Genomic DNA, 13,911 nt, shown 5'->3' with positions numbered 1-13,911 from the left:
ATTTATTGTGTTTATTCCTGCCCTTCCCCACTAGAATAGAAGCTCCATAAAGCCAAAGATGCTGTTTGTTTCTAGACAAGAACTTGGCAAATAGTGGATGATCAATAAATACTGATTGAAAGCATCATTGTATGGAAACAAAGCAGAGTGGGGACTAGGATGAAACAAGCAAGGTGCCCAAGGCATATTTAAGAAAGCACTCACTCTCAAACCCCAAGCCTGATTTTCCATAACCTTAAGAAAGTGACACCTTACAGTTTCAGCCTAGGCACCTTGCTTGTTCACCCTAGTACCAGCCCTGAAAGCAGAGGATGGACCAGACCTAGTGGGGGGTTCCATCTAGTCCTGAACAGTGGAATGGAGGTAAATGCTTACCAACCATGTCTTTGCAGGGTGAACTGTGATTTATAATGTTTGCCAATTTCTGTGGTGTAAATATTCCCACATGGTCCATTTGAAGCTATCAGTGAAATGTCTCCAAACAGAGAGTGGGGAAACATGCCCAAACTGCTCTTACAAGCTGATGCAAGTTGACTTCTGCACACCACTGGCCAGGATTCCTGGACTTTTTACTAACTGCAACCCAGGCCAGCATGAAGGATGGCAAAGAGAAATTAAAAAGGATAAAAGGATTAGCATTACCCATCTCCACCACTAAAAAATTGTCCAAATGTGCACATTCTGAATGGAGGATCAATGGCTTTACTTTCAAATTATGAGGGATGAAAGGAGCAAATCTAGTGTTTTGTGTGTACATAATATGATAAACTAAGTACCACTATTGCCCCCATTTTACAGATGAAGCAACTGGAGCATAAAGATGATTAATAACTTGACCAAGGTGACACATCTAGGAAGAGGCAGAACCAAGATTCAAAGAGAAGCTTGTTAGATTTCAAAATCCATGTGTTTTCTCTACACAGCATAATATGGTGCTATGGCTTCAAAATATGGTGAGATGACCACAGGTATATACTGAGAAGCTTCCATAGGCCTAGGCATGTATCACAGGTAAATTCCCTCCTCCCCATTTGCACAAGCTTCCACTAGCTCTAGAGGACAGTGGTTTCAGCTGTCTGATTTTCTATATTCAGTGACAAGCACAGTGTCCAGAGCATAGACATTATTCTATAAATAATGTCTAATGATGAAAGGAATAAAAAAAGAAAGTAAATGGAGGAGAGGAAGGAATTTTTGCCCCATGGATACTATTTGTGTTTATGGATTACTTGAGAAGACTTTAGGCAAGAAATTTGCATGGGTAGCCCCAAGCAAATTCCTCTTTTCAACTTCTACTATTTAGATGAAGCTAAAGCCTGCAGTGGATTCCTTCTTACGCCTTTTACCAGAGATTCACAAGGATGTGGAATTGGGGGAATGGATTCTGGGATTATCATTTTTGCAGATTTGCTTTCCTAATTTTTGTGGGGAATAGCAGGCAGTGCCCGGGGATGTCACTGAGTGTCACAGGAAAGGGGCACAGGCTTTACAATTCCCATGACTAATCCCTAGAGGAGGCAGTCTTCTCCCATAGATAATTGAATAGTGACTGAATTCAAGTTACCAGCTAAATTTCAGGACACTTCTCTTTGTGAGCCTTACCTAAACACCTTTGGTGAGATTTTTTTAAAGAGATAAAGTTATCTTTAGGTTGGCTTTTTTTCTGTCTCTCCTTCTTATTCATGAACATATAATCAGTGCCAGGCCTGTTGCAGGGAAGAAAGTGAGCTGTGAGAGGTTGGTCACATCCCAGGTCTCAGGAGAATCCCTGGGATGGCTGCCAAGGGTGGGTTCTTGGCTTTGTGCAGGAAAGAATTCAAGAGAGCACCATAGTAAAGAGAAATCAGGTTTATTCAAGGAGATACACACTACACAGACAGAGTGTGGGCCATCTCAGAAGGCAAGAGGCAGGGAGATACACACTCCACAGACAGAGTGTGGGCCATCTCAGAAGGCAAGAGGCACCAGGGTATGGTGTTGTCAGTTTTTATAGGAGTGGGTAATTTCATAGGCTAATGAGTGGGAGGAGTATTCCAGCTATTTAGGGGAAAGGGTGGGGATTTCCAGGAATTGGGCTACTACCCACTTTTTGACCTTTGTGGTTGACTTTGGAAACTGTCATGCCATCTGTTGGTATGTCATTTAGCTTGCTGATATGTTACAATAACTGAGGTTCAACGTCTAGTGGAAGTTGGCCCACCAGCCATCTTGGACCTAGTTGGTTCTAACCAGTTTATGTTGTGTCTTCAGGCTGTGTCTATTCTTTTAAAGGTTATACCATGTCGCCTTCCTGTCTCAAGGCCAAAGGTCACCCAAGCTTAAATATTCTGGACTGATTCAACACCTGGGATCATATACTGGTACAGCATCCAGGAGAGATGGCCAGGAGACTGAATGCATCCCAAAGACATATTTTTGCTCAGCATGCTCAATATTTCAGGATCATTTTTTTGCAATTTGAAAGTATTTATAAAAAAAACAAGGAGATTTTGCGTTTTTAAAACATCAGCTCTTTTAGTTTCTCTTGAAAAATGCAGAAGCTCTGCCAACTCTAGGCATGCAATCTGACCTGCATCCTCGCAGGGCTGGAGCTGAAGAGTGACTGCCCTGCGTGAACAGAGCATGCACCCCTTCTCTCATTCACCTCTGATCCACCACTTCCTCTTCTCAGCCAGGCACAGAGGCAGGCTGTCATTTGTGCTATTTCATACTTCAGATGAATATGTGCTTTACAGTTTGTCACAAAGACTAGTGCACCACACCCACTAGATTTATTTCAGTTGCCTACCTGGCTCCTGCTGTCACTAGGTCTCTGTCTCTGACCCCTACTCTAAGGACACAAGGCTGGTCTTAGACACAGGCAGGGTTTGTAGCTGCCAGCACCGATCTGTGAGACAGGTTGTCAACAGCAAGGCCCTATGCCTCAAAAATAGCTTTCCAGGGGCCTACCTGCCTGAAATTCATATTATCACTCACTTCTTAGGTTAAAGAACATAGCCTTCCCCTTTCAAAATGAAAGCATGTTAAGTTGGGAGGGACAGTCTATTCTGCTGGTTTACAGGAACACGAAGGGGAGAGGGTCTGCAGCAGAAGGATTTTGGAAGGGGTTTAGGATGGCTAACGTTGTTCAAGTCACTTAGCTAGTCTCCAGCAAAAGGAAGAGAGAGCATGTAGAGAATAAGTCACAGCATAAGTAAATTTGACTGAGAGGAGGCCAAGAAGAAAGGCTCAGCAGAGCCTGAGGGCACACCCAGGGTGGCAGGCGCTGGTGGCCCTGTGGGTGGAGGAGGAATGAGAGCACAGGAAAGCATCTGCCTTTTGTGGCCAGTGGGTCCTTCAGAGAAACAATGAATTTGTTCTTTAGAAAAGATGGCTGGGTTGGCTGTAACTCACAGGTGGTGTGAAGGCTGGAGCTCTATAAACAGATCCTCTCGCAGTTACCAGAAGCTATTTTTGATTCTCGCAACATCATATGCCGGGCAGACAGTGCCCCTGTTGGAAAGCAGAGTCAAGCGACACAGCAATTGGTAGCTCCCCTAGGGAGAGTGTGTCTGTTGTTTTTGTTTTTGTTTTTTCCATTCCAGCACACCCTGAGCCACCCCTTCACCCTTCCCATCCTGCAAGCCTGGCATCTACTAGCAGCAACCCCTCCTCAGCTTCCTGGAGCCCAGAGCGGTCTGTGGAAAGCCAGGTGGGATCCAGAGGCCAGGCAGCTGCCCAAACTATCCTGTCCACCACTCCCAACCAGCAGGGTTCCAGGATTCTCCTGCTTCCATGGCCTCTCCTCTGTCACAGGCCTCAGTCATAGGCAGCTCTTTCTTGCTTCTCTCTCTCCCTCTTTTTTTTTTTGACTGCACTTCACAGCATGTGGGATTTTAGTTCCCAGACCAGGGATCGAACCCATGCCTCCTGCAGGGGAAACATGGATTCTTAATCACAGGACTGCCAGGGAAGTCCCTTTCTTGCTTCTTTGACCTGACTTTGCTCTCAGGACTTCAATTAGAAGGGGCTCAGAAATTCAGAGAAATGGCAGTTTTGAATACATGGGGAGGGAGATGACCCAGATTGGGGGGGTGGTCTTTATTTTAGTGTTTGAGGAGTAGTAACCAGAGGGGAGTGGAAGCAGCGTGTAGGAGGGGACAGAAGAGTCAGGGGAAGGACTTGGCTTCCCTTAACATTTTACTTCCATTCTCCTCCTGTGAGTGACTGCAGCTCTGGCCATATCCTTTGTGCCTCTTGGGGAACCCCCAACCTCCATTTGCACAACATTGTTCCGGGGCCCAGCTCTTTCCTCCAACTTGCCTCCTACTACCTGTGCCCAGGCTGCAGCATGCTGATTTACGGATTAGTCAGATGAACACGTAACACCCACCTCCCCTCAGCCTTGGCAGCTTACATTTCCATGAGAGTGACAAGAAGGGTGGAAATACTTATTGTCTACTTTATTTTATATGGAAGCCAATCCTTGAGGGGCCCACACTATTCCTCTCAAGCATTGGTTGGTACTGGGAGAGGCCGCGTGACCTTTATAGGCCACTGAGAGAGCCCGGGAAGTGGTAATTTACCAAAGTCAACCCTTGATTCCTCCTGTGATTTATCCACTTGGCGGATTATCTAAGGATAATGCCTGTCTCTAAGCTGGTTTCCCCCTGCCTGCTAGCCTGCTTCTGAGCTGTTTTCCCCTCTGCTCCCATGACAGCCTGTGGATGTGTGCTTAAGGAATGCAAAGTTGAACATTTGCCTACGCAAAATGGAAATACAGAAGAAAATTGGATGGGGAAAGGGGGGTGCACACAATCCTCTGATTCTTTCCTGTCAGCCAGAAATGATTTGGGGCCTTCAATTAAATCCCCAAATTCCAGCTGCACACTATGTGCAAAAGCCTTACTTTGGTAGCTAAAGAGACAGTACCTTTATTTGTCCTATGTGGCTTCTTTTTGTTTCTTAGGGGCCCCAGAGATGCAAAAGAGTTAAATATGAATAAAACAAGGTGACCAATAAGGCAAATTATACATTATCATCATTATCATCATCACAAAGACAGCTAACACTTGTTGTTTAGTTGCTAAGTCATGTCCGACTCTTTTGTGACCACATGGACTGTAGCCCATCAGGCTCCTCTGCACATGGGATTTTCTAGGCAAGAATACTGGAGTGGGTTGCCATTTCCTTCTCCAGGGGATCTTCCTGACCCAGGGATCAACCTGTGTTGATGTCTCCTGTGTCTCCTGCATTGGCAGGCAGATCCTTTACCACTGAGCCACATGGGAAGCCCTAGCTAGCACTTATTATGTGCCAGGCACAGTTCAAATGGCTTTACGTGCATGAACTCAGTCATCACAACTGCGAACTGAGATATTAACCCTGGTTTAGAGGAAAAGAAACTGAAGTACAGAGAGGTTCAGCGACCTGCCTAAGGTCATGCAGTTGGTACCGGGGCAGCCTTTAACCAGGTTCCACAGGCTTGACACTACACTATACCTCTCACTGCACACATTCTGCTGTTTCTCTTTTCCATTGTTACAGAATCACCCTCCAACTTAATGGCTGAGAACAACCATCATTTTCCTTGCTTGTGATTCTGTGGGTAAAGAATCCCAGCACACAATGGATGACTTGTCTGTGTTCCATGATCTCTGGAGCCTCAGTTGGTGTGGCTAAAACAGATGGGAATTGGTCAGGATGGCTTGACTGGGCTCCTATATCTGGGGTCTCAGTTCTCACTGCCCATTGAGTTCCTAGATTCTCCTCTACATGGCCTTTCCATGTGGCTAGCTTGGGCTTCCTCACAGCATGGTGGTCAAAACAGTCAGACTTCTTACATGGTAGCAGGGCTACCTGGTGGCTCAGTGGTAAAGAATCTGCCTGCAATACAGGAGATCTGGATTCGATCCCTGGGTTGGGAAGATCCCCTGGAGAAGGGAATGGCTACCCACTCCAGTATTCTTGCCTGGAGAATCCCCTGGACAGATGAGCCTGGCTGGCTACAGTTCATGGGATTGCAAAGAGTTGGACACGATTGAGTAACTAACACTTTCACATGGTAGCTGGCTGCCCCTGAGAAAATTCAGATGCCTTGAGAACTCTGAAAAAGCTAGACCTAGAACTGGGCACGGTGTTGCTTAAACCACATTCTATTAGTCAAATAAGACATGAGGTCAGACCACCTCCAAGATCATCTTCACTCTGATGACTGGAGTGGTGTGCTGGTGCTTGAAAAGAAGTAATTATAGTGACCATCTTTAGGGACTACCCCATTGTTTATATATACACCATTTATATTATGTTTTCTATATACATGTTAATTTGTTACCTCATATGTTTGTATGTATACACACAAAAGCTTAATTAAAAAGCCAAAAATTGCAGATATTTTGACCAATACTCTGCATCGGTTGGCCCCACTTCAAGATGCTTAGTGAGTACTGGAATCATTCCCAGGCCTGGATCCCATCAAAGGTTTTAATGCCTTTTCCAGTGGCTCAGCCAACTCTCCCTGTTCCCAGTGACTTAGAGGAGTATGATTATACAGCTGACCCTGTGTTCTACCTGCACAGAATCCCTTGTTTTTTCCTATGACAGAAAACAGTGGGCTTCTCAAATGAAGTTCCATTCTGAGGCAGTAACCCACTGGGACTCACACAGGGAAAACCAGCCAGCCTGGCAGACCTCATTGCTTTAAGTAAAGTTTCAGCCGCTGAAGATTCCTGGCTGTGTGATGCCAAGGGAGGAGAATGGATGAGAGAAACTCAGGAAACAAGAGTTTGTAATCTTGGTTCTGCTTCTCTGCCGGTGAGTAGGGAGCAGAGAAGAAGGAGGTAGCAGAAGGGTATGGAAAGTATTTGTGAGTTATATCACCTCACCGCCTATAGCCCCCAAATGGACATGAATAAAGTGATAGTTTATTACCTCCCCTCTCCCAAAGGTGCTTTTATTATCTCCTTTCCCCTCCTCAAAATTGGCAGGGTCTTGGTATAAAGTGTCACATTCCACTGCCATACCCAACCATTTCCCACTCTTGGCTTAGCTGGCTTCTTGTTCTTGCCACTGATAGTTCATTCAATCATGCAATATTTATTGAGGGTTATTATGTGCCAGGCAGGCTTCGCAGGTGGCACTAGTGGTTAAGAACGCCCCTGCCAATGAAGGTAGATGACAGAGACAAGGGTTCAATCCCTGGGTCAAGAAAATCCCCTGGAGGAGGGCATGGCAACCCACTCCAGTATTCTTGCCTGGAGAATTCCAAAGACAGAGAAGCCTCGCCGATGGGCTATAGTCCATGGATTCGCACAGAGTCGGACATGACTGAAGTGACTTCACCAAGCACTGCTCTAGGCACCCAAGATAGATTAGTGAATACAATAGACCAAAATACCTGCTCTTGGGGAGCCTACATTCTATTGAAATGAAACAGACAATGAATGAAATAGGTAAGATGCGCAATAAGTTAGGTATTGAATGCTATTAGAGAAAAATGAAATAGGAAAGGGAGGTAGAGATGCTGGGATAGTTTGGGGGGTGACAATTTGAAACAGTGTGCATAGACAAGGCCTCTCAGAGAAAGTGACATCTGAGCAACCAGAGAGAGGTGAGGAAGGGAGTTACATTGAGAATAGACTCTAAGAAGAAAAAGAAGCAAAGAGAACAGCTAGGAGGCATGGCAGATTTCGATTAGTGTTCTTAATTTTTCACTCCCTTCCTGTTACAGAATTTTTATGCATCCCCTCATCAAGTGACTTTGAAATACTTCCTTCTAGAGCAAGTAGACTATATTTCACCACCACGTTGCCTGCTAAACATGGCCACATGGCTTGCGATGTCCAGTGGAATGTCAATGGACAGGATGCTAGCAGAGATTTTAAATGTGCTTGCCTGATTTAGCTTGGCCTCTTGTTCACCTGCCATCTGCTGTGAGGAGAACACGCCCCAGCTGACTGCTGGTCCTAGAATAAAGAGATACATGAAGAGGATATGAACTTGACTCTCAGCCTGATGCAGAGCCATCCCAGCCAACCCACAGACCCATAAACAAGCAAAATAAATGTTGTAAGCAATTAATATTTGGGGATTGTTTGGCAAAGGCTGACAGATAGAGGAGGTTGTGCAATAATCCAGCTAAGAGATGATGATGCTTTAGATCAAGGTGATAATAGTGGAAATGATAGAAAATGATCAGATTCTGGATATATTTTGAAGACAGAACTGACAGTATTTGCTGATGAATTGGATGTGGGGTATGAAAGAGAGACAGCAACAGAGAGAATATTCAAGGACAACTCCAAACAATTTGGCTTGAGCAACTGGAAAGAGGGAGTTATTATTTAACAAAATGAGAAAGGCTTAAGGTGGAACAGCTTTGAGGGGAAGAGGAATATCAGAAGTTTGGCTTTGGACATGAGCTTGGCATGCCTATCAGATAACTCATAGTTCAGTGTTTCCCCAAAGACTGTTCTAAGGTTTAGACTTTGAAAGAATAATGATACCTTCATCTCCCTGAATTGTTTGGAAAACTCTGAAGCCCCCACCCTGCTGACCTATCACTCCATTTGCCTACCTATTGGTGGTTTTGAAATTTTGCTTTGAAGGAATTTGAAGAAAGCAGTCTGTTTAAAAGGGAGCTATGGGACTCTTTTTGAAGCTGCCTTTGCAAAAAAAAAAAAAAAGCACATGGTTTTCACTTGACTTGTGTGCTACAAAGCAATAAAAAGAGCAATTTTTTTTCTGAATATGCTTTTGTTTACACATTACATAAGCCTGAGAAAATATTGCTTTTCTATATCATATAATACAAACCAGGAGGAAGTTCTTATGGCCAATCTCACATCACACATTAGAACAAAAACTCCCAATAGCTAAGGACCACAGAGCACCATTGATTGGATGGTCTACTTGGCTCCAAGAATTGCACTAGGTGCCGAGAATGCAGTGATGCAGCAGAATGTATTACTGCCTAAGTTTATTGTCACCCATGCCTGAGTGACATATATATTATAAACTTGCCCATCTTGTTCAACTCAGCAGTAGTGACTATGCCATTTCCAAGCAGAAGCTTTCAGAGCCATAGCATGATAACGCTATGGTCTGTCTTCTGTCTGCTATGGGAATATCAGTATCCCAGATAGGGGCCACTCTGTGAACCTGGGTCCCAGAGTGAAGACACATGGAGCACAGCCGTTACCAACCCATGGCCAGCATATAATAAATATGAACAAGAAATAAGTCTTTGTTTGGGGAACCGTTTGTTACTGCAGCGTGTGTGTGTGTGTGTGTGTGTGTGTGTGTGCTAGTTGCTCGGTTGTATCTGACTCTTTGTGACCCCATGGACTGTAGCCTGCCAGGTTCCTCTGTCCACGGGATTTTCCAGGTAAGAATACTGGAGTGGGTTCCCTTCTGCAGAGGATCGAACCCTGGTCTCCTGCATTGCAGACAGATTTTTTTACCATCTGAGCCACCAGAGAAGCCCTAATACACACACACACACACACACACACACACACACACACACACACAAGATTTAAAAAATTATGAGAAAAAATGCTGTCCATAGTGGCTTGGATTATAAGGAATGGGGAGCCACTTATGGTTTTAAATGTGGCATGAAGGGAATCTAGCCTTAGTTTTAGGAAGGTGAGCCATTGGGGCGGCAATGTAAAAGATGGACTGGGAGGTAAGAGACTGGTGAATGGCAGCAGAAAAGAGAGGTAAGGTAATTCAGATCAGTGCAGGCAAATGATGAAAAGGAATAAGAATGAAGGAAGTAGCAGCAAAAGTGGACAATCTAGAGGTAAGGCCAGAGTTTCCAGCTTAGGTAAAACATAAATATGGGAATATATTTCTGTCTGCTTGGGGCTATGGATTTCTTAGCTTAACCTGTTTTAAAGAACTATCAAAAGTAGAGCACTCAGGGAATTCCCTGGCAGTCTGGTGGTTAGAAACTCCACACACTTTCATTGCCAAGGGCATGAGTTCAATCCCTGGTCAGGGAACTAAGATCCCACAAGCTGCACTTAGCCTAAACTGACTACTACCAAGTTGTAAATGGGGCACATGTGGTCATTGCCCTCATGGGATGTACAAAGAGATAAAGAAAGCAGTAAACAAGTAAGAAACAGAGAGAGAGGGAGGGGATTATTGTAAGGAATTGTATGTAGTGAAAATGATTACCTCTGTGTGTGTGTGTGATTGTGTGTGTGTATGTAGACCTACTTTATATAGGTGGTCAGGTAAGGTAGGTTGCTGACCCTTGACCCACAGAACATGAAATCAACTCTTCTTCTTTCTTTCTCTCTTCTTCATCTTCTCCCTTTCCTCCTGTCTTATCATCCCCTAACATCAAGTCCCATCCATCTCACCTTCCTCTCCAAGATACTTTCTCCAGATTCTGTCTTTCTTTTCTTTCAACTCTCCACATTTCTGTGCATAGACATATGTGTACATATGTGTATACTCAAGTGCACTTGCACACATGGACACACACACACACACACACACACACACACAGAGGCAGTGCTTTGGAGACTGAACTTGATCATCATAACCCTGGGAGCCCTGCTTATCCTACCAGAATTGTTGCAGTGCTTTAATTACAGCCATTATTCACAACACCTCGCACATTTTCTGTCTTGTTGACAGTATTTGGGAAGCAGCAGCTGCTCCCTTACTTTCACATTGATTGCTACTGTTTTGCCTTGCAAAGGGATATTAAACATCACAGTTAAACACAAATCTTCTTCAAGATGGCTTCTGTTCCCAGCCATTCAGATCCCATCTCTTTCATTCAGCTGAGACCTGCAGAGCACTTTTAGATTGGCTCCTCTGCTTGACTTACTTCAAACTGGCTTTGATTTGATTCCACCTCCCTTCCAACTCCCCTAACATCTCTGCTGCCTCTGTGGCTGCCTGCCCCTCCAGTTTCCATTGGTCTGTCTCAAGACAACCTGCCTCTCCCAGGCAACATCTCTGTGACTTCATTCATGAGTTCCATGAGATTTGTAAGGACTTTGGGAGAAATCCCCGACCCCCCTCCCCGATCTCATTGCTCCTGAAACAACACAATTTGTAGTGTATTTCTTCACATTAAAGCTCCCAAGCAAAGTGGTTTGTGAAAGTGAAAGTTTCTTAGTTGTGTCCAACTCTTTGTAACCCCATGGACTATAGAGTCCATGGAATTCTCCAGGCCAGAACACTGGAGTGGGTAGCCTTTCCCTTCTCCAGCGGATCTTCCCAACCCAGGGATCAAACCCAGGTCTTCTGCATTGCAGGCAGATTCTTTACCAGCTGAGCCACAAGGGAAGCCCAGTGGTTTGTACTTTAAAAAAAAATGGATCATGGACTGGGATTTTCCTGGTAGTCCAGTGGTTAAGACTCTGAACTTACAACGCAGGGGGTCTGGGTTCGATTCCTGGTCAGGGAACTAGATCCCACATGCCACACATAAATGATCCTGCATGCTGCAACTAAGACACAGTGCAGCCAAAAAAAAAAAAAAAAGAGAGAGAGAGAGAGAGATCAAGGACCCCTTAACTATCTGATCAGATGTATGACTGCTTTTTTTTTAGAAAAATGCACACACTTACAGCATTTAACAAACAATTTCAGAAGATTCTTGAATTTTCTAAAGTCCATTCACGCACCACCTGTTCCAGGGGTACATGAGTCTCAAGTGAGAATAGCCGATGAGAACATCAGTCCCCCTGAGAAGGGTCAGCATCTATCAGCGGGGATGGTTATAACAGGTTCTTTCCAGAGGCTTTAACCAAGAGGGTAACATGAGAATGAAGGCAAAAGTACGTGACTTGAAAAGGTTGCCTAACTTCAGTTCTGCCTTTCTTCTACTCTCCGCTTTCCACTGTCTGACCCACGCTCAGGCCCTTTCCTCACTACAGTCTTCTCTCAGAGGGCCTGATGCCCAAAGCACAGGCTTTGGGTGTGCTCCCCAAAGCACACAGCATGGACCACCAGGCCTGAGATTTGCCACGTGTTGTGAAGTTCCAGATCACTTGTCAAGGCTGGCCCAAGCACCAGCATATTCCCTGAACTCATTCTTTTCATTTTCGACATCTGTAGGTAACACATGCTTTCAACCCAAGCTTAACCTGACAGTGTGGCAAGGATGGCAGTGGACACTAGCCTCTAGAGTTTAACCTCTGAGTACTTGTTGACAGTTTTGGACTTCTGGCCAGGGCTGATTTTTCTCCATGACTGGTAAACTCTGACAAATAGAAAATAATAATGCAGGTGGGAAATGATGTGCTTCCTGCCCTGGAAGGCATTCTAGGGTTTCCCTTGATTTTCCTAAATAAACAAGTAGCGTGTGTTTGTGTGCTTAGTCACGTCTGAAGCTGTGACCCCATGGACTGTAGCCCATCAGGTTCCTCTGTCCATGGAATTTTCCAGGCAAGGATACTAGAGTGGGTTGCCATTTCCTACTCCAGGGAATCTTCCCAACCCAAGGATCGAACCCACATCTCGAACCCGAGTCTCTTGTGTCTCCAGCAATGACAGGCAGATTCTTTACCACTAGTGCCACCTGGGAAGCCCCCAGGCAGATCTGGGATAAAAGGGTGGATATACAGAATTGCAGCTGAGAGGCTGAACTGCATGAAAAAAAAAATGGAGGAGTGTTTTTAAGGGACCCCATGTAAATAAGGTGTTAGAGAGTAAATGTAAATAAGGTGTTAGGGAGTGTGGTTAGTGAGGCTGATTGACTGAGAATGGGAGAATATACAAAAGGCAGGGGATTCGGAGGTCCTAGCCTGCTGAGGACAAGCCACTTTTCCATTCTGAGAGTCAGTTTCCTGGATGTCAGAATCTGGCAGACCAGTGTTCCGTTCATTTCTAACTCTGTCATGCATGTCCTTCCTGAAACTTCTCACCCAATCAAACAAGTGAGGTGGCTGCCTGGATCACAATCCCCCTTCTGTTAGGGAGGGATTTGGCTGAAGTGGTTAAAAGCATGGAATCAGGGAGCAGACTGTCCAGCTTTCCCACCCTTAGCTGTGTGACTTCCAGCAAATCATCTATAACCTCTCTGAGCCTCATTTCTTCATTTGTAATAGGGGAATCAGTGTGTCCCCTCATTTGCTTGTTGTGAGGTTTAAATGAAATAATACACATTACTTAGATTACTGGGTAGCACATGGTAAGCACTCAGTATGTGCTAGTCATGATTATTATTCCCTGAGAATGACCCTTTATATACATAATGGTGGAATCTCCCCCCGACACACACTCGGTAGCCATACTTGTACTAAGTGACTCTGCCCTCAGGTCATAGCTGAGTAAGTCTGAGACAGATCCTTGGCACAGATCAGGTCAATGGAATTTTCTCTCCAGAAAACATGAACTGTGAATGGAGCAAGTCAGAGAGGACAAGGTGCTAGAATTGAGTCACATTAATGGCAGCGCTTTGTTTCCAGTTTTTAATTGGAGGATAATTGCTTTATAATGTTGTGTTAGTTTCTGCTATGAAATTTTATATATATATATATATATATATATATATATATATATACACATATTCCCTCCCTGTTGAGCCTCCCTCCAATCCCCCATCCCACCCCTCTAGGTCATCACATAGCTCCAGGGTGGGCTCCCTGTGTTATATAGCAGCTTCCCTCTAGCACTTCCCTTGTGGCTCAGCTGGTAAAGAATCTGCCTGCAATGCGGAAGACCTGGGTTCGATCCCTGGGTTGGGAAGATCCGCTGGAGAAGGGAAAGGCTAGCCTGGAGAATTCCATGGACTAGACAGGGTCACAAAGAGTCGGACACTACTGAGTGACTTTCACTTTCCCACTAGCTCTCTACTTTATGCCTGGTAGTGTATATATGTTAATGCTGCTATCTCAGTTTGCCCCACCCTCTTCTTCCCCTGCTATGTCTGTAAGTCCATTCTCTATGCCTAATGGCAGC

This window comes from Muntiacus reevesi, chromosome X (assembly GCF_963930625.1).
Source record: "Muntiacus reevesi chromosome X, mMunRee1.1, whole genome shotgun sequence".
Taxonomy (NCBI): domain Eukaryota; kingdom Metazoa; phylum Chordata; class Mammalia; order Artiodactyla; family Cervidae; genus Muntiacus; species Muntiacus reevesi.
This window is presented reverse-complemented; position numbering follows the sequence as displayed.